At 45.5% G+C, this 27363-nt stretch overlaps 1 protein-coding gene across 1 annotated transcript in view; it reads left to right on the top strand.

The window, feature by feature from the left end:
• Sgpp2 (sphingosine-1-phosphate phosphatase 2) overlaps positions 1-27363 on the top strand; it is a 107555-nt gene that overhangs the window by 22966 nt on the left and 57226 nt on the right. The window lies entirely within an intron of this gene.

The raw sequence follows: 27363 nt of genomic DNA, 5'->3' as shown, positions 1-27363 counted from the left end.
CAAAAAAGGATTAACTGTTCAGTGACCAAAAAATAGGGTCCTTCCAGATTCCAGACTTCATACTTCTGAGAAAGAGGTCACCCTGGATTGTCTTACCTGGGACATGGGTATTGAATATGTGAGGGGAGCCTTGAAGAGCCCAACTCCTATGGGGTGACCCTCCCCAAGCCACAGAGCAGGGGCCACAAGCCGAGGTCTGGTGGATCAAAAGCTAACCACAGACGTACTTTACACACATGTAGGTTTAGTAGTGGGACCTTGTTCAATTTCTTGGTGGCTACCCCGCCTCCTCCTCCTCTTCCTCTTCTATTTCTCCTCCTACTCCTATTCCTCCTCCTCCTCCTCCTCCTCTTCCTCCTCTATTTTTCATCTTATTTCTATTTCTCTTCCTCCTCTTTTTCATTCTTTTCCTCCTCTTTCTCATCCTCTTCTTGGTTTTTATTTTTTTGGTTTTTGTTTGTTTGTTTTTAGAAAGCCAGCAATGTTATGGTACTACTTGTTCTGCAGGAGTGCAGGAGGCTTGTTTGCTACACAGCACGCTCACAGTCCCTACCACTCTCTCTTCCTTACTTCTGAAATGGTATTGTTGAGCTATATTACTTGCATGACCTGCGTAGGCATTTTAATTACTTCTGGCTTAGAAGACTCCAGAGAAAGCAGAATTCTAAGACCATAATCCCTTGCTATGCCAAATGCTAAGATGCTCCCATCAATGGTCAAGTTGTTATCTCTATGGTAGCAACTCTGTAGAATGATTAGGTCACGCAAAACCACTATTGTTGAACTAATGATGAGTATGGAGGGGCTTTGTGATTTTGTTTTGGACACCGCTGTAGAATTTGGAGCTTTGAACTTTGTTCCTTCCTTTAAAGTCTTCGCACTGGCCACCAAATGGGCTGACTAACTGCCTCACTGATGCACTAGCTAGGACCTTCATTCTAGCAAGTCTTATGGGACAAGATGTGTGGTGGGTTTTATAGAATGTAAATAATTTAGTAAACCAGAAAGGTGGCAAGAATGTACCAGAAACAGTGAACCACACAGCAAAGGACTAATGGTGAGAAGAAGTGTGCCACGTGGAAAGAACATCAAAAAGACTTGATTGACAAGGGGTCTTAGTTAGGGTTACTATTGCTTTGACGAAACACCATGGCCAAGGCAAGTTGTCGAGGAAAGAGATTATTTGGCTTATGTTTCCATATTATAGTTCTTCATCAAAGGAAATCAAGACAGGAGCTCAGCAGGCCAGGACCCTGGATGCAGGAGCTGATGCAGAAGCCATCGGGGAGGGCACTGCCTATTGGTTTGCTCAACACAGCTTGCTCAGCCTGTTTTCTTATAGAACCCAGGGCCTCAGATGCCGAGAGATGGTGCCACCCCATTGATCACTAATTAAGAAAATGCCTTAGAGCTGAATTTTATGGAGGCATATTTTCCATTGAGGCTTTCTTTTCTAGTGTGGGTCAAGATGGAATCACACTAACCAGTACACAAGAGTAGAGGAAGAGCAGAAAAGCGTCTAGTCAAAGATGGATATGTTAGATTCATTAACAAAAATAGTTTCTAGTCATTCTCTCTCTGTCTCTGTCTCTCTGTCTCTCTCTGTTTCTCTCTTTCTCTCTCTCTCTTTCCTTCCTTCCTTTTTTTTCTAGACAGGGCTTCTCTTTGTAACAGTTCTGAATGTCCTGGAACTCACTTTGTAGATCAGGCTAGCCTTGAACTCACTGAGATCTTCCTGCCTCTGCCTCCCAAATGTTGGTATTAAAGGTGTGCACCACCACTGCTCAACCAGCCCTATTTTCTAATTAGTATGTGTTGAATTTTGTTCCACATAAATCAATACTCATGCATTCTAATACGCTGATGGCTGTGGTGGTTCTTTTTCATGGCTGGGTTTACAATCACTTTGGAAATGATGATGCACAGCTTTTGGTGTGTTTGTGAGGATGTGTCCAGAAAGGACTAACAGAGCCACGAAGACAACCACCTTAAGGTACGGAGCCTTCCTTCGGGATTGGGGCGTAGACAGAACACAAAGAGAGAAAGCAGAAGCCCATAGAGCACCAGCATCCTGTGTCTTGCTTCTTGTTTGCTGTCATGTGAATACCGGTCCTCAAACACAGCCACTGCTACCATCATTTCTGCCCTGGTGCCTGGGGCCAAGCCACCGTGGACCAAAGTCTCTCAGACTATGAGCAAAGTAAACAATCCCCTCTTCAAGTACTGTTTTTGGTCATATTTTGTTAAGTTGACAAGAAAAGTAACAAGATGGCTATATATTACCCTGTTTCCAATCCATTATTTATCTTGCTGTTCACCTCAAGCCTGCTGTCATTTAACTAAAGTGAGCACTATATAGCAAGACTTAGAGATGGATGTTTTAACCGTCATTCATGTTGAAATATTAATCACTTGTGTTTGGGACGTGCTCATGACGGTCACATAACTGAGAATGTGGGCGGAAAGGCAGAATCATGGTGTAAGTAAGCTCAGTAGATCAGTTAGGAAATGTGGCTCTAGGTGAAATAAGCAGTGTTAAAAGTTGTTTGAATTTTTCCCTATTCAACAACAAGAGGTCCAAGATTGTTGGGTGCTGGTGTTCATCCCACTCTTCCACAGAGTCACCAAAGACTTGGACTGGTTGCTTCTTCAGCTCCTCCAGAATAAGGTGGGTTGTCTCTTGTCATTAAGGCAGCACTTGTTGCTTAGACATCAGAACCATGTTCAGGTTTGGAAGAAGCCACAGTGATAGGTGGCAAGCTCTGAGTGCATCACTCTCTCCTTTGCTTTTGGTTAGTCAGTTTGCTTTTATTTATTTAGTTTTGCTGACAGGCTCCGGCTCTATCACCTGGCTGGCCTTAAACTCATGATGCTCCTGACTCAGCCTCTTGATTGTTGGGATTATAGAAGGTCACCACCACACCTGGGGTCTGTATTCTTTTGATAATCAAAACTAAAACATGACCAAAGGAAGCTCCCCTTCCTGCTTCTCACTGGCAGGACTGGGTCATTGGCTTCCATCCTTTCAAGTGGAAGTAGAGGTATAATTGTGCAGGATTGACTCAGCTCATTCCCTGAGGTCTGGTTTCAGTTTGGGTTCTGCTAGCAAGTCAAAAGGATGTGGGTTGTATCCAGTAAGCATTTAATAGTGTCTCTGTGCTGTGTTTTGCTTACTGAGCTGCTGGGGCACTCATGGCGTATGGCTGTACAATGCTGGAGTCTCAATATCCAAGAAAGGGGATGGAACTAGTAGTGGCCTAACTCTAAAGGAGCTCAGCTTGGTAGATACAACACATGAGACAAAGTTAAGACATGAGACAGGCTTGGGCTGAGAGGAGAAAACTCCGTGAGAAGTAGGGAACATTCTTCTTTACTGTGCTCCTCACAGGTGCTTTGGTTAAATCCCCCAAATGAGAACTTAGTCATTTTATAGATGTTTATTGAGTGCTCATCACACATCAGATGCTGAGTTGGGCATATAGCATACAGTTATGAATATAACAGGCAAACCCCCTTTGCTGGTGTGCTTACAGGCTAGTGCATATGTGTTGGTCTACAGAAGATCACATAGATAATAGAAGTTTCATAAGCTTATGATGGTTCCGAGGAATCCTTACCACGAAGAGATCTTGTAGCTGTCTTACAGGCTGGTGTCAAGCATCCCTTGTGTTTGTAATAATGTTGTGAATGAACCTACTGTTCACATGAGAGTACAGTGAGACCCTTGTGGGCAGGACATAAATGCTTGACAAGGGCAATAAATGACTTGTTATTGGTTACGTGTTTACTGTGATCTGTTTTGCGATAGAACTCTTGTTTATATAGTTCAGCTTGACCTTAAAAAACTCACCATCCTCTTGCTCCGCCTCCTGAGTGCTAGGATTACAGGACTGGACCACCATGCCTTATTATACTTTAATTTTTAATCATTATTTTTTAACATTTACTCATCTGTTTATTAAAAAATTGACTATGGGAGCGGCAGAGATGGCCCAACAGTTAAGAGCATATAATATTCTTGCAGTGGATCTGAGTTCAGCCCCCAGCACCTGTACCAGGCGGTTCACAACTGCCTGTAACTCCAGATCCAAGGAATCTGGCACCCTTTTCTGGCCTCTGTGGCTACCTGTGTTCAAGTATACCTCCCCATATGCAGCTACACACATAATTAGAAATAAAAGAAAACATGTGGTGGCCCGGGCCTTTAATCCCCGCACTCCAAGGGTGGAGACAGAAGTAAACACGGGTGGATCTCCGTGAGTTCAAGGCCAGCCTGGTCTAAGTAGTGAGTGCCAGGCTGGCCAGGGCTACGTAGCAAGACATAGCAAGACCCACCCCCCACACACACACAGACAAGTTGACTGAAGCACAGAACGTGGCCTTGTATTAACACATCTGCGTGCACCTCAGGCTTACCAGATGTGCGAGTGTAGAGTAGATGTGTGTGGTGTAAGCACATGCCTGTGTATGTGCACATGCTGAGGTCACAGGAAGACATCAAGTGTCCCATTCCTCACCACCTCATCACTTTGAGACAGAGTCTGCCACTGAACTGGTAGTTAGGCTGGTGGCTGGCTAGCCCAAGTATCCTCCTGTTCCTGCCCTGCACTGTGTTTGGGTTACAGGCATATACCGCCTGCTAAGCTACGTTTTTATGTGGGTACTAGGTTCTGCTCTATGGTCTTCATGCTCATACAGCGAGTTCTGGTGCCCACTGCGCCATCTTTCCAGCTCCCTGTTTACTGAGTCTCTTAATGACTTCCAGAGATCATGGCAAGTAGTTGCCCTGTACCTTCTGGGGTGTCGAACTTGCCTAACACTGTGTTTCTCAGAACAGTTCCCTATTGTTAAAGGACTCATTCTGGTCGAGTGACAGGTCGAAATAAGCGTAGGAAGCACACTTTGGTGCAGCTGGACAAAGGCTGGAGAGAGGGAGAGGATATGCCTCTAAAGCCACAAAACCACTACTGTCACAATACTGCCAGGACACTGAGGCAGGACAGCATCCTAAGTGACCCGTTGGTGCCTGGCCACACCTAACCTTGGATTCAAACCTGTGAAGCACATGTTTGGAAATTCCTCATAGACCCGAAACTTCGGGACTCATTTAGCATCTCCATCTAAGCAAGGCTGGGATCTCCTGCTGGATTCTATATAAAAAGAATCCAACACAGCCATTTTGAGTTTTATTTTTGATCTGTGCTAGGAGCACCACATTTGACATCCCCTCCCAGCCACCCCCAACTCCCCCATGACGTCTTGGTTTTCTGCTGATCACCTCAGAGGTTGATGAAACCAAAGACTGCATTTCTAACATATTACAAGCCTTGTAACATTTATCAGCCCCTAGTTCTTGTGCTGGATGAGGGATGGTAAAGAAAGCAGAGACCTCTGGTCTCAGGGTTTGGGTTGGAATATTCACTGTCTCACTTGGCAGCATATAAACACGGACAGGCTAGCCTTTTGGAGGAAACTTCCCGCAAAGTGGATTCGTAGTATGGTCTTGTGAAGTGTGTGGGAGCTAATGCAGACGACGGGCACACAGAAAACGCTTAATAAATACTCACTCCATGCTGCATACACTGCTAGCATTAGGAGATGCTCTATTATCTGGCGCTATGTTCACAGTGTGGGACAAGTCTCAGAGAAACACGATGTTTTCTGTGCAGAAGTCTCACAGTCGAAATTTTATAGCCTGTGAACAGCCTGGTGACATGACGGGAACGGGGCTCCCCCGATGGCGTGTCTCTGAAGCTCGGCATGCGGCATGTTCTGTCTCCCTGCTTTACATCCTTGTGCAGACAGCAGAATATGGAACCAGTCAGACTCCTCATTAGGACAGTGGTCCAGAGCCAGGAGCCAATCATCCAGTGACAAAGAGCTTGGTGACCAGCTGTTCCCCATCTCCAGCGAGCCGAGAGCGGGAGGAAATGGGTTTAAGCTGCGTGAAGGATTGGGGTTATTTATGGCAGCGTTCCTTGATGCTGAAGGTTGCTCAACGTTAGGACTGGATTACAGAGAGGGGCTGGAGAATTCCTGTTGGAGGAGATTGTGAAAACATGTTCTTGCTTGTGACATTACTTCAGAGGCTCTCTTCCAACTGTGCTCTGCTCATCTCTCTCCCTTTCAACCCAGATGGCCCAAGTGAGCCATCCCTAACAGACTAAGGACAGGGAGGTTGGTGTGCAGGAAAGGGAGGGACGTTCTCACTGAACTTGTCGTAACACCATCAGATTGGGGCACTCTGATCACAGGGAGACAAACACCAATTGATTTAGCTGACACCTAGGATGGCAAAATCTTCCTACCAGATGAAAACGAAAGGAGTCAAGTTTACGCCTTTGATTAATGTGGATTGCGCGTTGTGCTTTTTGCGTTTCACTGCTGAGGGTGAAATCTAGGGCCCCATGAGCTGGTGCTGTACCGCTGAGCTAAACCCTGATCCCCATGCTTCTTTCCTTGCAAAAGCATGGTCTTGCACCAAGAGTGGTAGCTAGCACAGGTCTATGTTCCAGCACACAGGATAGCAGGGCGGGTAAGGATCAACACTTCAAAGTCAGCTGTACTACATGGAGACTATGTCTCAAAATAACTGGAAAAGGCCAGGGAGATAGCTGTTAGCAATGTACTTGCCTTGCAAGCATGAGGACCCAGGTTCAATCCCCAGAACCCACATAAGAGAATTCAGGTTATGTGTGCTTGGAATCCCAGTGCTGGGAGGGTGGACACAGGCAGGTTCCTGGGGTTCACTGGCCATTCCAAGCCAGTGAGAGATCCTGTTTCAAAAAAAGAAATGGAAAGTGCCTGAGGTTATTCTTTGGCCTCTACATGTATACACGCACACACATATGACACCCCCGCCATTCATGTATATCTGGACATATACATGCATGAATATACACATACCTGCACACACATGCATATGAACCTTCACACACACACATGCACACCTGTACACATATGAGTACACTTGAGCGCATACATGCGCGCGCACGCACACACACACACACACACACACACACACAGAAACAGCCGCAACTTAATAAAATTAAAAATATAGCCCTTATTTACAATCAGTCCGTTCTTGTCACAGTTCCTGTGAGAATGCATGCTGTTGCCAGAATGCAGCTTTCAAGAGCAGCACAAAGTTTGGGGACCTTTTCAATTTTTACCAGTTAATGTTTTAAAGGCCAGGTCAGTGCCCCAGAGTGTGCATATATGTGTGTGCTGTAATTCTGTGTGCCTGGCACCGACTTGTGACCTCTGCACTGTGAGATGGTGTTGTCACATAGGTGCCATTGGCAAGGAGAGGATGAGCTTCGGACCCAACTGATGCACATGCGTGGGCTGCAGAATTCCTTTTTTAAAATGAAAACTCCGTATGTGTGGGCTGAGTCGTAGCAGTCGCTGCTTGCTGATTAAAATAATCAGATACTGTCAATTTTCATCTGCTTCAATCTAAAAATGCTCACTCACCCACTTGAGAATAACGAGCATATTAAGTGTTCTGGATTAGCTCTTGCATTATGGAGACATTCTACCTCCTGCATTATAAAGTGTTCACATTCTTCCCTACACCCTGAGTTATTTTATACCAAGCTCTGCCCAGTTATCGACATCAGCAACTGCCTACATAACACGCATTATCTTGTTTGTGACAGGTTGCGAGAACCTATCCTCCCAGGACTCGGGGCTTTATCTAAAATCCTAAAATGCTTTTCACAACAGTCTCTGCACCTGAGGAAGCTTCCCTGCAGACACAAGAGACCGGCACCACCCTGACTCTCCCTTTCCATCCCTACTTAGTTATAGAGTACCGGTTTCTAAAAATACCACGAGTTTGAAATGAACTGGGCATAGATGAGACTAAAACAGTTGCTACCTACAGACAGGTAGACAGGTTTGCCCACCACAAAGGTAGAAGGAGTCCCTAGCTGGAACCCTTGATAGAAGTCCAGTTGCTTACAAGTGATGCATTCTCTTAAGGAAAAAGCTGTGTGAAGGGAGATGCGGGGAAGGGGGTTGTCCAAGCCTTTGTGTTTTTGAGGTAAAAGGGACACAAGAAGAACCACAGTGTTTTTAAGCACTATTTGTCCTAAAGTCACATTGATCCTATAGAACACATTGTGACCACACAGGACACTCTCTGTCTGCCTCATTTCCTAGCAACAAGGGTGCTAAGAATTATCTTGATGCTCATAAGAGCCCAAACCTCTTTGTGTTTCTGTCCCTGGAGCTGGCTTGACACTGTAGGACCATATCTGTAGGCCAGTGTGGCAGGCTCTAGCCATCCAGTAGTCTACAGACCCAGTAACCCTCCTCTGTAGGCCAGTGAGCGAGGCTCCAGCCATCCTGTAGTCTACAGACCCCCAACCCTCCTCCATAGGCCAGTATGCTAGACTCTAGCCGTTCTGTAATCTACCACCCCAGTGACCCTCCTCACATCCGAGGGTCGGAATCTCATGCCTGCTTCCCCGTTTCCCCCAATCTCTTAGCGCCTTTGCTTCACCGTTTCAGGTAAATGGAAAACAAAGGATGGCGAGTGAGAAATAAGGGTGTGTGTGCTTAAAAACCTGTTCCTGTGTTCACTCCATGTAGAGCTGGGCCTTCGTGGAAGCCCCTTCTCAGCACCTGCTGTGTAATGAGAACGTGGGGAGAGTTATCACCAGCATCCACGTACATTTCCCTAGCAGGTTCCGAGCATCAGACACTGTCCGTGTGTTTCATATGCAAGGATGCGCTTCATTGCCACAACTCTGGGAGATAGGTTGTTCTGTGAGATAGATAGATTTTTTTGCAGTCAAGGCCCAGAGAGATGCACTCCCTTGCTCGGGCATTGACTAACCAGTGTACATTGAACAAACAGGCCACTTTGGAACTCACTCTGCTGGTAGTTAAGATCCCAGGAATGGGATCCACTTCTGTGCATATTCCAACGCTTCCAGCCATAGATGAAGGAGAGATTCATGAGGCCCCACTCCTCCATGCTTAACTAGTGACTACTGATGGATTCAGAGGGTTGTCATTATTGTCAAATGTGTACGGACTGGTGATCCCACCAAACTCCACTGTGTATAGCTCATGGTCACTCAGATAGCCCTGGGTGAGTTCAGTGGGTCACAAAGCAAAACAAAAAGACCCTAAGATGGAAATGAACCTACAGGGAGGGGAGGGAGTTAACAGGAATGAGGAGTGGGAGGGGGTGAGATGGGTTGGGGGCTGAATAATCAGAATAAATTGCATATTTGTATGAAATTGTCAAAGGATAAATGAATTCATTAGAGGAAAAAAAAGGCAGTGTAATGGTTCTGTGGGTAAACACACCAACCCACATGGTGGAAGGAGAGAATCAGCTGGTTCTCTGACCCCTTCACACATGCTGTATCACAGGCACATGCATGTGCACTCATGTGTGCATGCAAACACAACACAACACACACACACACACCATGCATCCATACATCTATACACATACACTTAGAATAAGTAAATACAATAAGTTTTTTTTTAAAAAAAATGAATGAATGAATGAATGAATGAATGGTTTCTATTTATAAAACAAATGTGTCTCTCTGGGAAATCCCAATACTGATAACTCAGTGAGTGAAGGTGGCTTTGGTGGAACCACAGAGAAACCATGCGCGACACACCCTGACTGCGTTCTGTATCCCTCTGTCCAAATTGACAGCCGATGTCCACATGTGGCTGTTGAGCTCTTGTCACATGTGACCAGCATGACGGGGAGCTGGACTCTCTCGCGCAGAGTTAAATTTGAACGGTCACACATGGCTACCATATTGGACAGCACAGCTTTCAGCAACTGCAAATTCGGCCTTATCTGTGCTCGCTCCCCCTACCTCCGTCAGCAGGCCAGCCAGCTTCAAATACGGTTGGAATCCTGAGGCGTGCACTATACAAATTACTGCATTTAAGTTTAATCCCATGAAGAAAACGAAGCATGTTCTCACAAAGAATCCAGATGACAAAAAGCTCAAGGGATTGGGAAGGCATGTCCTGGGGATTCGTGAGTAAGGGAGTCAGCCCTGTTAGGGCCCAGCACAAGCGACATCTCTCTGCTCACGGGGGCACAGAGATGACGTGAGCTTGACCACAGCTTTGCCGCTCACAAGCACAAAAGCAGACTATTCTGAAGGAACACAGCAGGAGGGGTTATTTCTCCTGCTTAAGTTGTGGGTTGCATGTGACGACAAGAACAAAATTGTCCCTTCTGGGTCCTGTCACCAAATTTTTAGTTAAGAAGAATCAAAGAGCCGTGAAAGGGTCTTTCAACTCTAAGCCCCTCTTGCTCCCCGCAATTCTTCCTGAGATGCTGTGATTAAAAACCAGTCTCCGGGGACCTGCATTTTTTTTTTTTTTTTTTTTTCCAAAGGATTTTCTCTTCCCATCCTTCAAATGCATAAAAGTAGCCCAGGCAAAGCCTTATATTTTATTAATGCTGTAAACTATTCCGTGGGCGTTCTATTGTTCTCCATTTCCTGTTTCTTTTTTAAATACCATGTTTTCCAAGCATGGGGCACACGGGATGGCAGACAAGTATACCAGTGTAGACTCAATGGCTCAAACACAGTTCTTACTGGGCAGCTAATTGATGGCTGTGTTATTCCTGGCTTCCTATTTTTAACGTAGGCTACCTGGAAAGCTAGGTTAGAATTTATAATCCTGGACTCTAGAATTCCCTGTGGGAATGTTGCTGGTTCGGGAGGCAGCCAGGATCACATTTCCGACAGGACATGGAGCTCTCCAGTACGTTCTTCAGGCCGCTCAGGTCTCAGGCCTAAAGCACTGCTCACTGGGGCCGAACTGTTTCTCATCTTAGACCTGACTTGAGCCATATGACATGAACAGGTATGGCGTACAGGCATGGGCTTTTGAGCAGGGAATGCTAGGATCCCAGAGGCTTGGAGAAAGATCTAGAAGACTGGCCTGGCTCTGTGAGGAGTTCCACAGAAGAACTTGCTCTGAGAGGAGGGTCAAAGTGGAGCTTCTAAGCCACAGACAGCATCCAGGCTGCAGATCCTGGAGATGGTCAGGGCTGCAGATCCTGGAGATGGTGGTTGTCTCGAAGGAGCGCTGTCTTTCAGCACCTCCCCGTGGAAATGAACTCAGCTTCCTGCCATTCCCCGTAAACCCCGGGGTGGGACAACACTGCCCGGAGTTGCCCTTCAAGATCCGCTTCTGGTGGTGCCTTTAATCACAGCATTCGAAAAACAGAGGCAGGCGGATCTCTGTGAGTTCGAAGTTAGCCTGGTCCACAAAGTGAGTCCCAGGACAGCTAAGGCAACACAGAGAAACCCTGCCTTGAACCGTACCCCATCTTCTTCTTTAAAAAAAAAAGACATGGAAGGAGAAGGGAGACAGCTGCAAGGAGGAAGGGATCAGCCAGAGTATAAGGGGAGCAAGAGAGAGGAGGGAGAGGTGGTGAAAATCCATTATGGTACATGTATGAAAATGTCATAATGAGGAACTGTCTCCTCTTGCCTCTGTACTTTTAAAGTCTCTTCCTTATTTTTTTCCTGGAAATATGTAAATAATCTCTATTCATCCTAAGTGGGGCACTTAGACGAAAATCCAAATAAAATCAAAAAACAAAACAAAACAAAATTCCACTCAAGTCTAACTTGATGGGCCCATGAGTTTAATTGAAATTACTTATAGGATAATGAGGAAGGGGGTTGCTGCAGGAGTGTGAGAAACCGCTAAAGGTGGCCACACTACTAAAGGGTCCCACTCCTTGCATCTGTGAACTTCTTACATGTCTTCAAAAGAGATAATGCCTCGTGTGCCCCTCATGTGCCATTTTTAATTATTTTTTTAATTTTTTTCTCATTTAACATACCAATCCCAGTTCCCTCTCCCTCCCTCTTCTTACTTCCTCTACCTTCCCCCCATCCGACTTCCCCATCCACTTCTGAGACATGGTAAGGCTTCCCATGGGGAGTCAATAAAGTCTGGCACATCACTTTGTGGCAGGACCAAGGCCCTCCCCACTATATCTAGGCTGAGCAAGGTATCTCTCCAAAGAGAATGGACTCCAAAAAGCCAGTTCAAGCAGTAACAATAACTCCTGGTCTCACTGCCAGTGGCCCCACAGACTGCCCCAGCCGTACAACTGTCACCCACGTTCAGAGGGCCTAGTTTGGTCTTATGCAGGTTCCCTCACTGTCAGTCCAGAGTCAGTGAGCTCACCTTAGCTCCGGTCAGCTGTTTCTGTGGGTATCCCCATCATGACCACTTAGCTCATGTTATCCCTCCTCCCTCTCTTCTGGTCATGTGCCATCCTGTGACCCACAGGCTAGAGGTCAGCTTTGGGTGTCATTGCTCAGTTGTTGTCTACTTTGGTTTCTGAGGCAGGATCTCTCATTGGCCTAGAACTCTCCAATTAGATTATGTTGGCCATCCATCTCCTCCCCAGCTCTGAGATTATGAGTACCTGCCACAAAGCTTGGCTTCTCAAGCATGGGTTCTGAGAATCAAATCCGAATGGAAATCCAAGCACTGCGCTATCTGTCCAGCCAGAGGGTTACATCTCACAGGTAATCACAGCTTCTCTGGTGACCAACAGCAAAAGCCATGCCATGCCCAGGAGACAGTTCCGCAACACGTCCCTAAGACAGGGGGTGTATCCCATGGAGAACTTTTCTAGAATGAGTAGAGCCCCAGAGGCCCAGAACATCAAACAGTGAAAATCAAATGAACAACATGAGCATCTGTAGGCATGCTTGTGTTCGCAGCTGTAACAGGATTCGGTGTGTCCTGGAGTCGGATGGATTCTCGGTGGGGACAGTTGAGTTCTGCTCACATGCTGGTCCTTTGGTGTGACAGAAGCACCGGAGACCCTCCTCACAATCCCCAGGAACTCTGGAGCTCCAAATGGGGCTCAGACTGTGAATTTGTAAGCCACATCCATGCTCTTGTCGGGAAGCCGCACTTCAAAGGACAAGGAATGAGAAGTTGCTGAAGTTGCCCATTTAACTAGAGAAGCCATGTGGCCGACAGTCAGTTAGGAGATATAGAATGGATTAATATGGCAGGTTCTCTCTGATGTAGAAAGGAGAGGATGGGGTGGGGCTCTGTGGGGATGTGGGATGGAGGCCGATGGATCTCCATTGGCCATTCTCTATGCTTTTTGCTTTGTTTTTGAGGCAGGGTCTCAAAAAATGTATATAGCCCTGGCTGTCCTCGAACTCACTATGTAGACCAGACTGGTCTCAGACTCCCACAGATCCACCTGCCTCTGCCTTCTGGGTGCTAGGATTAAAGTCTTTTACCAGCACCCCTAATTCCATAAGGCATTCTGATATGAGGCTTTGAGACTTCAAACGTTCTTTTTCTCCCTTCCAAGTCTTCAAACCCATGGCCATCCTAATTGTGTTTTTTTTCTTTCCTTTATGTGCAGAGGCACCATAAATAGGTCATCAAGTCACAGTGCTCTGACTGTCTCTGACACATCAGGGTCATAAAGTGAGGTCAGCCAGTACTTTCTGGAAAGCATCTTCCTGTGGAAAGAAATGAGAACCACATTTGGCACAGCTGACCAACCCTGAGTTCTGTTTCTGTAGGTGTAGGAACGCAGTCCGTGTTTACTGAGCAGGAATCCCAAGTGTGCTCTCTTGGCGGTGAAGGAGCCTCGTTGAAGAACAGAGCCTGTGGGCAAATTCAGGGTGGGTCAGCGTTCAGCCTGTGGCATTCAGTCACCACCCGTGAACGAAAGACTCACTTTCTCTGGGTTTCATCAAATTGTTTTTGTTCCTGTGGTTTCTTCCTAAATAACTATTATCAAATCCCACATGGCAAAGCCAAGGTCTGACACAGTCTGGAGCGCTTACTCATCTTCTGGATGGTCCATGAAGCGCACTGAGTTCCCAGTTTTTGTTTCAGATAGGAAGTGGGAGCACTCAGAGGTCAGGCACAGGCGGGGCATCTTTCCACACTTCTGGTTTGTGTCGAAATCAGGATGACTTCCTTGCCTCCTTCTCTTCCATCCTGCATGTTTCCTTTCTTCTTTTGAATTTGTTTGCTTCCTTCGCTGGATACCCCACGATGGGCAGATAGCCTTTCGAAATCCTTCACTTTCTCCTGTACTGGGGGGGGGGGGCAGAGGCAAGCAGATCTGAGATTGAAGGGTACCGCCACCTGGGGGACCAGCCTCAAGCAACACACGGCTCAAAGGAAATCCATGGATTTGGCTTACTGTGACTTTTTTATCTGAGGGGGTAAGGGAAAAGACACTTACGCCTTCTCTTGATTCTCTCTTCTGACTTTTTCTTTATTCTTCTTTTGTATTCTCCATTCTCTGTTCTCTATTCCGATTCTTTATTTTTCCTCTACAGCTTATGTACCCAACAAAGTCTTTCAGGCAATATAAAAATCACAGTGTGGTTACATTCTATTTTTAAAGTGTGTCCTTGTGAACTTTAAGTTGTTTTCTAGCTTTTTTTTTTTTAACCTCAAAGCTATTATCAAAACATCTTAATCTAACCTGAAGTTATTTTGGTTGTGAGCCTAGCCTTTAACGGTTGAGCCAGCTCTCCAGCCCTAACCTGAAGTTATTTTAAGGCTTCATTTCAGCAATGATGCACACCGAAACCTGTGAATCCATCTTTCAACATCAATATTAAAAGAATTTGGACCAGCCTGACTTCTAGTACTCAATTATTTTCCATAACCATTCACCTGAACTGTGATCTATGCAGCTCCTTAGCTGAAACTCATAAGCCCTAGCTGTGGAATACTTCCTTGTGTTTATTTTCAATCATCAAAACTCTATTTAAACTAACATTATTATTATCAATTAGACAGTTCAGCTTAGGAAGAAACTTTCTTCATAATAATTCATAGGTAAAAATGCCCTGTAGAACCAGATATTTCCATGAGAAAAACACACTCCATTACAGGCAGTGGAGATCTCCCCACACCCATTCACACCATGCCAGATACCAGAGAAAGATGGCAGCAGCAAACATATAAAGACGCAGCAGAAGCAAAGACATTCTGGAGTCTGTGGTCTCTGGACCTTGCCTATCTGAGATTCACCTCCTGGTGGGCTGACACCTTGAACTTCAGCTACCACCTGCTGTTCCTCTGACAGGATAATGGCCACCAACAGAGGCCAGCCTGGTCAATGTAGTGAGTTCCCAGACAGCCAGGACTACACAAGAAACCCTGAAAACAAAACAGAACAGTACGAGACAAAACAAAATGTCCTCAGACCTAATGAAATGTTCAGGGCCTGCTAAGTAATACTGCAGCAAGTGAGGGGAACACAGTCACACATGTGTGAAAATACCTATCGCCACACACAGCTTTACACTAGGAGGAAACGGTAAAAACATTCACAGGCTGAGTCTGAGGAGTAGGACAATGGGTCATTTGGGTTTTGTTTTTGAATGTTCAGATTTCTCTTTCCAAGTGAAATGTGTTAATCAGAAAGTACCAAGCGGCAATCAGATAATAGGGAAGAAAACGCAATATGAAAGACTCAAACTTCCATCTCAAAAATAAAGTAAAAAAAAATAAGTCACAAGGCACAAAGCAATCCAGAGGGCAGCAACAGGCTGGGTGGGATGGTCATTGTTCTCCCACTGCGTGCTGTGTCTTTGGTGTTCTGTTATGTGTGTGCACACAATTTCAAAGCTCTTCCTGAGTTTGTTTTGTGACTAGTGGCTTTAAGCTTCCTTAGCCCCACCCTTCCAGTAGAGAATGACAATCTGAAAATGTGGGAGAAGTTGATGGGATGGATATTTTACAAGTTTTCCGTGTAGAAAAGACTTAGGAGGGGTGTGGGCAGGGCCAGACCCTCTGGACAAAATGTCCTCTCCCGATCCCTCCTGTTCTTTCCCAGTCTGGTGCATCCCTACTCCACCAGGATGTCTGCTGCCCAATAGTGAATGACAAGTCACCCCTGGGAAGGTGAGGTGGACCAGAGAGGGAAAACACTTCCCACATCCTGTGCTTACCATCCTGTGTTCCTTTAGAGCTGTCGGGAGTGGAGAGGAGATCTAAGATGTGCAGTGTGGAGGGGGAATTCCACAGTGCAGCTACCTCTATGCCACCTCCTTCTCTACGGCACACACTCTTCTCCCATGATCCTCTTGGATAAAGAAAATAGCCAGATAGAAGTTCTGTACCTAAGAAAGCAGGAAGTTCTCCAATAAAAATTTTGACTTTGGCATTGAGTTCATTGGGTTTCAGGTTTGTTGCTATTAATTTGAACATTTGCTATAAACGCCATCACAGGTAGAAGGTTACTAAGGAAAAAAGCTCACATGTGCCTAAATAGCTTCTCTTAGACTTTTTTTTTTGTTTTTTGTTTTGTTTTTTTTTGTTTTGTTTTGTTTTTCGAGACAGGGTTTCCCTGTAGTTTCTAGAGCCTGTCCTGGAGCTAGCTCTTGTAGACCAGGCTGGCCTCGAACTCAGAGATCCGCCTGCCTCTGCCTCCCGAGTGCTGGGATTAAAGGCGTGTGCCACCACCGCCCGGCTTCTCTTAGACTTTAGTGGCTTCTTTTAAAGCTTTAGAAAATGCCTTTGAAGACCGTAGCTGGGTATCATGGCACACACCTGTAACCCTCACCCAGGAGGCTGAGATAGGAGGGTTTGAGGCCAGATGGGGCTTTATCGAAAGAAAAAGAAATGTAAAGAAATGAAGCCAAACCGAGCCAAGGAAAGGAGGAAGGATGGAGGGAAGCCTGAGGGAAAGTAAGGATGGGGAATGCTCGGTGAACAGCTGTTAACCTAGTATTGCAAAGCCCTGGGTTTGGTCATTGGTATTTCTTTAGAAGGAATTCAGACCAAGAGGAGACATACAGCGAAGTTTGAGGAGATAGCCAACCCTGCCATGTCTGGATTTTTTACTCTGCATCCTGACGGTCTATATCTGTGTCTCTGGTGTGTGTGTGTTTGTGTGTGTGTGTGTGTGTACGTGTGTATGTGTGCGCGCACGTGCGCGTGCATGCGCATACATGATGTTTGGGAGTGGTGGAATTTTCAAGATTAGAACTAATGAACCCAAGTTCATATAACTCCTTCTCGAACATCATCTCGATCTTCCAAATGTCATTTTGATAAGTTAATATGAACAAATCAGAAACATCTGCAGAAAAAAATCCCCCCTACCACCGCACAAGGGCTTAACAATTAAATGGAAAAAATGTTTGGCACAAGTGTTTTGGGTTTTAGCGGATCCAGAATGTTTTGAAAAATAGTCCTAAGACATTTTGGAAGTCTGAAGGACAGCTGGCTCACTCCCCCTTTAGAAACGGCAGTGTTTGTTTCTGTTCTCTGTGTCACCCCACATGGCTCTCCTGGTCTGTTGAGGGAATGCTCTTGCAGAGAGGCTCAGATCTCTGTCCTCTGAAAAGTCTGTGCATTGCTGTCCCCTGCCGGCGCTGCTGTTCCTTGTTCCTCACCCGATCCTCCATTCTGTTCTTACGCAATCCCAGAGCTCTGGATTTTAGGCCCCAGGGATTTAAAAGTCATAAGGGGAAGCAAGATCATGTCCAATTGCAAGGCCCAGTCTAGACATAGGTCCAAAGTCATGGGCGACTTAGATCACTGTGTCCTATGGTTGAGATTTTCTCAGTTAATAACCCGGGCTCACTACTCCTATGGTGCCCAACACAGTCACTGTTCCTTGAGAAAAAAGACAGAGAAAACGTCAGATGTTCAGAGAATGAGCTGAGATTGGAAGAATCAGTCAGGGGAAAAACACAGTTGAGTTATAGAAAGGCTATAACTACCGATGTTTTAAGAGCCACGCCATGCCCAGGCCTCTTCACCCTCCCTGGAAGTCTTGGACCCAGATGGAAGGATCTTGACAAAAACCAACAAAGCAGAAGAAAATCATTAGTGTGCTGTTTCCTTTCCAGCCTTTGTTCCAAGAAGTCAGCCTTCCATTTTTATTGACTTTGAGTCTCGCCCTCCTGAAATTTTAATCATCTGAGCTCAGGGAAGACAGCAGTTAAATCGCCCAACCTGTAATCCAAGCTAGCCTCGTGGATGAGAGATGAAATCTTTGCACGCTCTCCTTCCTTCTGCTTTGCCTTTCCTTCTTTTTCTTTACCATCTTTCCTCGTAAGCACCATTCTGTTTTCTTTACAGGCTAGAAGACCTTGATTTCCCAAAAAACAAAACAAAACAAAACAACAACAACAAAAAAAAACAGCATTTAAAAGTGATGGAAGTGTATTAGCAGATAGGTTTGTGTCAGGCTACAACATGGAAAAATCAATGTGACTCCTCCATGGCTTTTGTGCTCATCACTCCTAATGATATTTTCTCATTACAATTATTTTTTTTTATTTATTTACCATTTTGGTCTTTGATCTTGAGATCAGGCTCATTTTAAGTGCGCTATGCCTTCGACCACTAATCTGCGACCCATGTCGCCTTTATAAAATTTAAGAAATAAGAGGAAGCCATGAAAATGGACCACCCCACTGTAGATTAAGTCACAACCCTCTTTACCTCTTTAAAAATGTTTCAACAGCCAGGGTGAGGATGCTCACACATGTAATCCCAGCATTTAGGAAGCCAAGGAGTTTGAGGCTAGCCTGTGCTACAGAGTGACTTCCATGATAGCCTGGACCTCAGTCTGGAAACAGCCATAACCAACACTCCAGCAAACTTGCTGTCGTCTGCAAGTGTCAGTGTCAAACATCGGGTAGACGTAGCGTCTACATATGACTTCACCCCTGTCGCTCACACTCATGACTTAGCACACAGCACTGCTCTCTGTTTAGGAGGCCTTTTGCTAAATGTCTGCCTCTGGCCAGTGCTCCCAGCAGAGCCAGTGCCTACCCCTACCCTCTGATGCATGAGTGTCCGCCTTCCTACAGCACACTGTGGTCTGATATTACGCTAGGACCCAGGGCTAAATGAAGCAATCCTGCTTCTTACCCACCTCCCTTCGCTAAAGTGGTTGCTGTAAGGGGCTGGTCTAGAGACACTGCGTAGCTTGTAAGTAGCTCACCATTTTCCCTATTTTATTTTATGTTGGGCACAGTAGTTTGTACCTGGCATATTTCCATGCTAAGTCGGTGCTTTATAACAGCTGGGAGAGAGGGTCTGTTTCACCGTATTCCCTCTCTATGTGATATAAAAACACATCATTGAACCCAGCCTCTCAGAGAAGTAGGAGGACCTACTTCTATGTTATGAAGCCTTGTGTTTCTCCCATTTGGCCCTCCCCATGCCTCTGCTTTGAGTATAAATTCCGGCTGTAAACAGAATATGAGTCAGCAGAACCAACAGTGGAGAAATTTAGCCCTTGGTCTCCTGTCCTTGGGGGCACAGCTCCCCACAGGAAGGCTTTTTCCAGTGACTTCCTGGTCCACTAAGTGTCTGTAGCCCATAGCTGACATCTGTTTCCTCCCAGAAACCTAAGCACCTGAAGAGTTACCTATCCTGATGATGTTGGGTGAGCATAGGTCACCACCACTGGGCACTGGTGACAATAAGCTGGAGGCCTAGCTCAATTAGGCATATTGTCTGTTACTGCACACAAAGCCAGAAATGGCAGAAGAATTCCTACCCAGCCAGGTTGGGTTAGAAAAGGCAAACTTTAGAATTTCCAATGTTGATCTTATTATTATACTCTTCTCCTAGATTGTATTTCACCTTGGAAAAGGAAGATCTCTTTTTTAGTGCCTTAGAGATGCTAAAGACAGCTGCTTCTCCCACACAGGAGGCTGGCTTCTAAGGCAGGACTGAGGTGGTCCAAATGCCCTCGCTAGAGCAACGAATGGGACTTATTTTCTGTACTGCGCTGGTCTGAGAAGGCAGGGTTGATCTTCAAGCCTGTGACACTCTGCCCCTTTACTAATTTTGAGTTTATTATCCAGAAATTATGTATACATCTCCTAAATCAAGGCCAGGAGCCCCAAGCCATCACACTTTATTCTGCTAATGAGTCTGTCCTCTGCTGTTTCATTGAAGGGTGTCTTTTGTGAGCTCTTCCTCTGTAGCCTTCTGTGGGGAAAGTGCTTAGGTGCTTGACTGTGATCCATTCTAGCACTCAGTTGATGGCAGAATTCCCACCCTACCTCTCCCCTGCCCCCACCCCCCTCCATCCTGCTGCCACCTCCCAAAGGCTTCACTTTGCCCAGCATTCTGAATCTGTCACTTCAGTTACAACTGCTTGCATTCTTTCCTCCACTTGTTGCATCCTCTGATGTGGGAGAGTCTTCTGTTTGTGTTGATTTCATTGGTTAATAAAGAAACTGCCTTGGCCCATTTGATAGGCCAGCCCTTAGGTGGGTGGAGTAGACAGAACAGAATACTGGGAAGAAGGGAAGTTAGTTAATCGTTATGCCTCTCCTCTCTGGGCAGTGGCCATGATTTTCTCCCACCTGAGACAGACGCAATGGAGACAGCCGCCAGGTCAGACATGCTGAATCTTTCCCGGTAAGACACCACTTGTGGTGCTATACAGATTATTAGAAATGGGTTAATCAAGATGTGAGAATTAGATAATAAGAGGCTGAAAGTTATGGGCCAGGCAGTGTTTAAATGAATACAGTTTGTGTGTTGTTATTTCAGGTGTAAAGCTAGCCATGAGGGAGCTGGGCAGGATGAAAAGCAGGCCTGCCTGAAGCTCATCACTACAATCCCCCATGGCTGAGGACTGAATCTGAACCTTATTTTGTTATTTGAAAACCCTTCACACCTGACCCTTATGACTCCGGGTGTGGACCTCTGCCCACCAACAGGCATCATGATCCCTTGGGAGCTTCTAGAGGGCTCAGTCCTACCCCAGGTCAATTTGCATTTTAACAAATGGTGATTTGATTGTCTATTAGAATTGAAAAGCACTTTGCAGACGGTTTCCCTGCTTTCACTACGGCCACCATCATCACCATTTCCTTGGTCATCCTCACTACAGCTACCACCTCCACTGTCGTCATCACCACCATCACCATCATCACCACCACCATCATCATCATCATCATCACAACCAGTTTTCACTGAGAAATTTTCTCCCTTAATCCTCCCAGCATCATTTTGTGGCTTGTTCTGTTACTCTTCCTACTTGATGGGTAAACCGAGGCTTAGTGAGATCATATGATTAATGTAATGTTAGTCAGACAGTGAGCAGTGAGCCAGCCTGGCTTTAATCAGAACATCTTATTGCTTTGGCCTGGGGTGCTCACCACCTGGCTCTGTGGCCTGCCCTCTCCCTCCCCAGGTCAGACGCTTATTGGGCATTCTAATAATAATAATTAGGGAAAGAATGCTCAGATTTCTCAACCAGGTCAGTGTCAACTGCTGTGCCCACCAAGATCTTGTTATTTATCTTTACACACACACAAAACCAAAAAAAAAAAAAAAAAGACAAAAAAAAAAAAAAACCAGTGGGGAGAAGTAGCTATTTTCCCTGTCCTGTCTGCTTGCAAGGAAAGTGACTGATCCATGCTTGGCTTTGTTTTCTGTATTCTTCAAGCAGGCTTCTTTGCACAGAACAGTGGTTCTCAATCTGTGGGTTGAGACCCTTTGGGGAATCAAACAACCCTTTTACAGGGGTCACATATCAGGTATCTTGCATATCAGATATTTACATTGCTATTCATAACAGTAGCAAAGTTGAAGTAGCAATGAAAATAATATTATGATTGGGGGTCACCACAACATGCAGAACTGTGTGAAAGGGTCACAGCATTAGGAAGATTGAGGACCACTGCTAGAGACTGCTCTGCCAGGCTCAGGGAACATTCATTCTGTGTTGTGGAATGAAGTGTTACCTGGTTCTAAAATAAATTTTAAAAAAGTAAAACCCAATTAAGAACATTAAATGATAATGTTTTCTTTTTGATACACCATTGCTAACAACAGAGTGTTGTTGATGTCTTCTGTAAAATGCCTTTAGGTCTTAAAGTCATTTACAAACAAGCATATAATGGGTTTTGTGTCTCTCAGCCGCTGAGAGTGAGCTACTTATACTGCCCCTGACTAGAGTGGCCTGCTTAGCATCTAGAGATTGTGTATTCACAGGCTGTAACAGGCAATGGCAAGCGCTAAAGTGAGCCACAGAGGGGGCTACGCTCATGGCATCGTGTGGTAGCATCTTTCGGAGTCTCTGTTAAGTGGGCTGATATGGAAAAGCTGGTTTTTCCTTATTTGTAGAAGACAGTTGGCCAGGCTACAGTGACAAAGCAAACGGAAAGCCATCTCCAGGGACTCTGGCATCCTCTTCACCTAAGTGTTCCTCACTGACAGTGCCCTGCTACCCAAGCTCTGAGTGCAGCCTAGCATCGTCTTGTCCCAGTGGAATTTTATTGTGCAGAGCCATAAGCTTCCCACCTCATTAGTATCAGCTAGGCCAGTGGAATGGATGGCATCTCACTGATGGTCCCTCAGATGCTGGCTGCTTTGTGAGCTCCTCTTTACTCTTGCTGGAATTGTTCTGCTTTTAACTCAGTTCGAATCCGTGGTCCTTCCTGCTTCATCCCAGAAAATGAAAATATAATGCTTTTTGGGCATTGTTTCTAGAATTTAAAGAAAAATGATGTTATGATCCAAAATTCTCTTATTTCAGAACATGATAACAGATTGCCTTAACATAGGCTCAAGATCAAACTATCTTACCCTCTAAATTTAGATTGATCTTGACTCTAGAGGTTTTGATCAATACCAGCAAAGCTGTTTCCACTAGGCATGCTCAGAACGTTGCTGTGTGCATTCGTATGTAAACGAATGTGCTCCAGTGAGGGTGTGTGTATGCAGGTGGCTATCAGTATCAGTTCCTGCCCGAGAGACAATTACATTCCTGGCTCTGTGTGAGGAGAATTGTGCAGAAATCAACATAAACAACCCTCATTTTGTTTTAAATAAGACTAATGTTAATTGTTCTCAGGGCTGGGCTTTTTTTCGACTCAAAATTTAAACTTTTTTTCCTTTTAGAAATAATGAAATGTTGCTAGTGGAAGTCAGTTTGGCGGCGTGAGAGATGTCAGACTTTTAAAAATTGTGCAGCCTAATTTAAAAACCACCTCAAGCCCTTTTAAAGAACAATAAACATACTTTATATTGTATGCTCTTTGTGCATTTTCCCACCTCAAAAAAAGAAAGAGGGGGAGGAAGGAAGGCAGGAAGGCAGGAAGGAAGGAAGGAAGGAAGGAAGGTAGGAAGGAAGGAAGGAAGGAAGGAAGGAAGAAAGAAAGAAAGGAAGGAAGAAAGAAAGACTCATTGTGGACTTCAAGCTCTGTTGTAACAGTGGGATGGCTTGAACTTGACCTTTGGAAGAAGACATATTTATAGCTCTAATGTAGAAAATAATAGACAGGTAACATGGCCTTGCCTCAAGGTTCTTCCAGAGTTAGAGACCTCAAGGTTAGTTGGAACAGCTACAGCCCACGTGATCAGGGCCAAGGGTTAATAACAGGAAGGTGATGTCTGGGCCAGGAAGAGACACTGAGCTCAGTGGTTTTCAAACTGATTGCCAAACTTCCCTGATAGATGCTCCTGAAGGCTTTGGAAGAGTAAGAGAAATGTGGCCCAAGACAGCTTCCCCCAGGCCCTTTCATCCTATGAGGACAGACACTTAGTCTTATTTCCTTACGAAAGTTGTGGGGAAACATCTTATTTAATGAGCTGTTTCCTCCTCCTACCTCCCACTTCAATCACGCAGTAAAAAGCAACTGAGGCCGGGTGTGTTGGCGCTCACCCAGTGATCCCTCAGGCAGGAGGATTGTCAGTTTGAGATCGGGCAATACTTGCTCTTGAGAATGACGGTGAGGGACATAGCTCTGGGGTAGATGCTTAAAATTAAGTGAACTGAGCCAGTCTACTTTGTCCTTGATATCCTCTAAAACGAAGGCCTGCAGGAGCCAGAGAGGCAAATGGACTTCCCCAAGGTCACACTTTGTTTTGACTAAAAGCCATTTCTGGTGTTCCTTCTCTGAAAGCCTGGGTGAGCTGCCAGGTCTGCCGGGCCATTCGCCTCTCCGCTGTCTGGATCAGCCACGCCGGCCTGGGTGAATGGCCTTGGTTGGCATTTAGGGCTCCTGGGTTCATGATTAGAAAACAAAACGCTGCTTAGATATTCTGGATAGAGTTGAGTCAAGAAGCCATACGTCCTGGCCTCTGGCTGTCTCGCTCAGGCAGCCACTCTGGTCCCTTCTCACACCCCAATTCTCTAACCTTCTCTAACCACAGCTTTGCAGAAGACGGGCTACCTGTAAACCCCAGCAGCCCTACCCCCCACAACCACCCCCCACCCCCGCCACCGCATCAAGGTGATGGGAACCCTGATGGAGGAGATTGCGCGTTTGGAGATATTCAGGATCAAACAGGAAAGATGCGATTAGGAAAACTGAGATCACAGAAAGAAAAAGCCAAAATGCCCTAGGAAAACACGAGCAATCGGTAAGATAGACTAATGAGAAAAATCGATGACATTTGGCAGTCTGGGATAATGCCTGTGGGAGTAATTTCCATTGTATTGCTCTCATTTCCCAGACAGACATTCTTATTTGGCTGTGGGACAGTTGATGTGCAACTAAAAAGTGTTTGGCTTTTGTTTTAATAACAGAAAAAAGCCCTAACATGTATTAAACTGGAAGGGACAAAAAATAAAAAATAAAAAATTCTAAAAATCTTTAGAAGGAAGTCACATGCCAAGGACAAACAGAAGTCACATGCCAAGAGGAAGCACTCAAACATTTTAAGAGCTGTTCTCTGTCAAGCCACATGTCATGTTTAGCACTACCTCATTCTTGTCTGTAATATGACATGCTGAACTTTGTCTCCTGGACCCCAAAACACTGCCCAAGCACCTGGGCTAAAGGGTCCCTTACATCTGGTAAGCTGGGAACAGGGAAGGAGAGATCTGGGACGAAGACTCCTTTCTCTTAGCTGTTGCCCCTCTTCTCACACCCACCCCTTAACTCACCCACTCTATTTCTAAGCCTTGTTCTTGTCTCCGTCTTGATTCCCGGAGGAAACCAGCACACACCTGAGAAATGGAATTCTGGTTGTCTCCTACGCTATAGTAAAGCACTACCCACTGAGATCTCCTTCAAGGGAGATGCAGATTCTCCTACTTTAAAATAGTATATCTGTGTATGTGTGAATGAGCGTGCATCTGCACCAGGGTGGCCCTGTGGAGGTCAGAGGACAACCACGAGCGTCTGTGTTAGATACCGCATCTCTTTGTGGTCCACTGCTGTGTGCTGTAGGTTTCCCGGTCCAGGAGCTTCTGAACTCTCCCGTCTCTGCATTTCCATCTCACCGTCTGAGTGCTGGGGTTACAGATGCCAGGGAAGCGCTTGGCTCCGTGTGGGTTCTAGAGATCTCAGCTCAGATCCTCATATTCGCACAGATAATGCTTCATCCACTGAACCACATCCCTGGCTCAGAAACTCAGATTATGTTTATAAAACGATAATCATTTGCCATGATACTTGGGTACCTATAACTCAGACGTCAGTGGTAAACTTTGGCTGTCAAGTTAGTTTTGTGTCCAGAGATGTTATCTGGAAAACTCCTGTCATGAGTTGCTGGCCCTCTTATTTAGGTTTGCCCTACTTCAATTCTTCCTAGACTCACTTTGAAGTAAACTTCATCCCCACGAGTGAGGACCACTCCCCTTTTAAGCTACAGGATGTGCTTCTGCTGCTAGGAAGCATATGCAGGGCGATCCTTGCACACTCTTGACTTGAGACTGAGCCCTCTAACTAACCGTGACTGGTGACTCCAGATTTCCTTCCAGTGCAAAAGGCATTGAACTTTCCCCCCAGGTTCCAGGGTGCTGTTGGGGAGACTGAGATGCTGGAATAAAAACCAGAACCTCTCCGAGAGAAAAAGAAAAAAAAAATGCATACTTGGCAGAGAGCCAACAGTATCGAATCTAGCTATATTTGTACAACTTTTGAGGTCAGCTTTTTTTTAATGCCTAAAATACAAAAGTATTCTTGGCTGTTTCCAAGTTCTCCAAGATACCAGCCCTTGAAAATTTTATTTCCTCCACAATTCCTCTCTGCAGACGAGAATGCCTGCCATACCTGCTCTCTAGAATATCCCCAGGTCACAGTGTAGCTGCTCAACTTTAAAGGCAGGAGGTGGGTGTGACTGTCTCCAAAATAAATACATATGACTTTCCCCCTGGTGAATCAAAGACCTCCGGCTTGGCATAAAACAATATAAGGATTGCAGACCTGTAAGTCTTTAGGAGGCCTTCCAATTTCAAGCTGTCTCTGTCCTCCTAATTTCCAGCATCTGCCTTTTAGCTTTGCCAATGTGTACGGCTTTCAGTGGCATTCAAATTCTCTACTTTACAAATCTGGCCTCATGCCCTACACCTGGGACCCTAACCTTTGGGACGCCTAGGAGGATCACTGTCAGGTTTGCAGCACCTGTGTGATCTACAGAGTTCCAGGCCAGCCTAGGTTACATCCGCAGTGAGACTCTGTCTCTACCAGAAAGGGGTATGACTGGGGTGGGGCAGAGATGGAGAAAGAAAAGAAGTTTTTGGTTCACTCAAGAAATTGAAACGTTTTATTGTTAAATTTGCTACTAATATGCCACAATATAAAAATGTTTATTTTTACCATGGGGTTCTACTTTCATTTCTATGGCTGTGATGAACTACTATAACAAAAGGCAAATATGGAGAAAATGGTTTATTTCAGCTTCCAAATGTAGGCTATAACCCATATTGCTGTGGGGTGGTGAAGACAAAGCCAAGAGCAGAGAGAATGAATGTAAGCATCCTTGCCTGCTTATGCTCGCTTCTGTTTCCCCACTACTACACAGTTCAGGACTCCCTGCCTAGGGAATGGTGCTGCCCAAGGTGGGCTTGCTAGCCCCACATCAACTGATTAAGACAATCCCACACAGGCATGCCGGCAGGCCAATGCAATGTAGAAAATTCCTGGTTGATACTCTCTCTCCAGGTGAGTCTAGATGGTGACAAGTTGACACATCGGTGACACATTGTATTAAAGTGCATTATCTGCTTCTTCCTGGCACATCCCCCTTCTGCCCGGTCCTGGATAAGCAGACCGCCCAGAGGTGACAACATGGAAGATCATCTTAACATTCCCCAAGTGCTCTAGCTGTATTTGTGACATCATCCCTGTGCTGTGACTTCATTAGTCCTATATAAAAGGTGAACTAAAATGTAGAGGCACGTGGTTTTTCAAAGTGCCCCTGGGTGAGTGATCTGTTGCTATTGAAACAAATTGCCACTTAGTGGCTTAAGGCAACAGGAACTTGCTCTCTTACACATCCTGTAGTGAGAAGTCTAAAAATGGACCTTTACCGGCTGAAGTCATTGTGCCATCAGGGTCCCGATTTCTTCTGGAGACCTTCCTTGATGCTTTCGGAGAGTGCACAGCTTGTCCCCCTAGG

Source organism: Arvicola amphibius, chromosome 8, assembly GCF_903992535.2.
Source record: "Arvicola amphibius chromosome 8, mArvAmp1.2, whole genome shotgun sequence".
In the NCBI taxonomy this organism is placed as follows: domain Eukaryota; kingdom Metazoa; phylum Chordata; class Mammalia; order Rodentia; family Cricetidae; genus Arvicola; species Arvicola amphibius.
The sequence above is the reverse complement of the archived record's forward strand: the minus strand, read 5'-3'. Positions and strand labels throughout refer to the sequence as shown.